Raw genomic sequence first — 1,882 nt, forward strand, 5'->3', positions numbered from 1 at the left:
TGAGCGCCCTCATCTTTTCCGGGGTGAGGGTAGGTGCCAGGGGAGGGGTGGGTTATGAAAAGTGCATGGAGGTGACTGTTCTTGTGTGGACTGAGCCTGGAAGTGACCCCTGGGAAGATGGGGCTGGGTCCCACTCTCCACCCTAGGGGCATCTTCATGTGAGTGAGGGGCTGGGGTGGAGTGGGGAACCTGATGCCAGGTGGGTGTGGGCCCAAGGGCTGCGTGCCCGGCTGAGCCCAGCTCCCCTGTGTGGAGATGAGTGTGCTCCATGCCAGGTGCACGTTAGGATCACCTGGAGCGATTTTAACAAACGCTAACCCCCCCTCCCCCATCCAGCTGGGGTCTTCACCACCCCAGGGGTGACTTGCAAGTCATGAGATATAATGTTTTTCATTGGTAGATGCACATATTAGCTCCCATATGAACTGTATTACTGAATTTGAAAAATACCAAAACGCACACATTTTTAAATTAATTGTTTTAAAAACTAATGAACGAATTAAGAAAAATTACATCAGTTAATTTAGTGGTTTCTTAAATCATGTGGTTTGCAGATAGTTGTTTTATTAAAATTCACTTGTGAGTCGCTGAACGACTTACATTATGTAAAATATGATATCAGTAAGTAAATTGTGGCTTTCATTTCCTTTTTGGTCATCATTATGTTTCATGTCATCATTATTGCTGAAAGTAATCTTATTTTATAAGAAGGAGGCATTAAAAAATGGGTGTCAAGTACATTGGGAACGCTAACGGACCCACCAGAGATGTCCGCGAGGAACCAACGAAAGAGGGTGCAGTTCCGCAGAGCACTCTCCAGGTGGCGATGTTTCCCCAGGCCGAGGCCAGCTGGGGTCAATCCCGCCCTCAACGCCTGCGTCACCTCTGGACGGCTCCTTTTCCGCTAGCAGCACCACCTCAGGCCCTCACCTCCAGGTCCCCATTCCTGTCCCCTGTTGGGGTGATCAGACCCAACACCAGGTCGTGGGGGTGACAAAGTCCGGCAGAGTCAAAGGATTGAGAAAAAGACAGTTTGAGAGATAAAAGTGGAACACCAGGGGGCCATCGCCATCACGGAGGCTGTGAAGACCCTGAGCTCTGGGATCCCACGGTATTTATTGGTAATCCAACAAAGAAACAGGTGGTGAGAATGTGGAGGTCAAAAGGACACGTTGCATTAAGCACATGATGTACAGCTGTGATGGTTTAGCTTTTCTACAGAACATGTTCTGCTACTTAAGATAATGGGAATACAATCGATCTAGGAGCCTAGGAAGGCTAGAAGCAAGGAGCCAGCAAGTCTAGACACATTCCAGAGGACATTATTTCAGTCATGCAAGCCCTACCTCAGTTTCTCTCCCAACACTCAGCTTTTTCCCAGCAGTCCCCTGCAAGGTGCTTGCAGGATCTTTTCTCTTGGCGGCTCTGACCAAGCCTTCACCCTCCTCCTGGGTTTCCAGCGCCCTCGCGGACTCCCCTCTGGGCCTCTGCATTCACCGCTGCCGCTGCCTGGAAAGCTCCCCGTCCCCACCGGGTGATGTCCCCTAGGAAAGCTCCCCGTCCCCTCCCGGGTGATGTCCCCTAGGAAAGCTCCCCGTCCCCTCCCGGGTGATGTCCGCTAGGAAAGCTCCCCGTCGCCTCCCGGGTGATGTCCCCTAGGAAAGCTCCCCGTCCCCTCCCGGGTGATGTCCCCTAGGAAAGCTCCCCGTCCCCTCCCGGGTGATGTCCCCTAGGAAAGCTCCCCCCCTCCCGGGTGATGTCCCCTAGGAAAGCTCCCCGTCCCCTCCCGGGTGATGTCCGCTAGGAAAGCTCCCCGTCCCCTCCCGGGTGATGTCCGCTAGGAAAGTTCCCCGCCCAGGCTCCCTGGGTATGGAGGACAGGG

This window comes from Nomascus leucogenys, chromosome 14 (assembly GCF_006542625.1).
Source record: "Nomascus leucogenys isolate Asia chromosome 14, Asia_NLE_v1, whole genome shotgun sequence".
NCBI lineage: Eukaryota > Metazoa > Chordata > Mammalia > Primates > Hylobatidae > Nomascus > Nomascus leucogenys.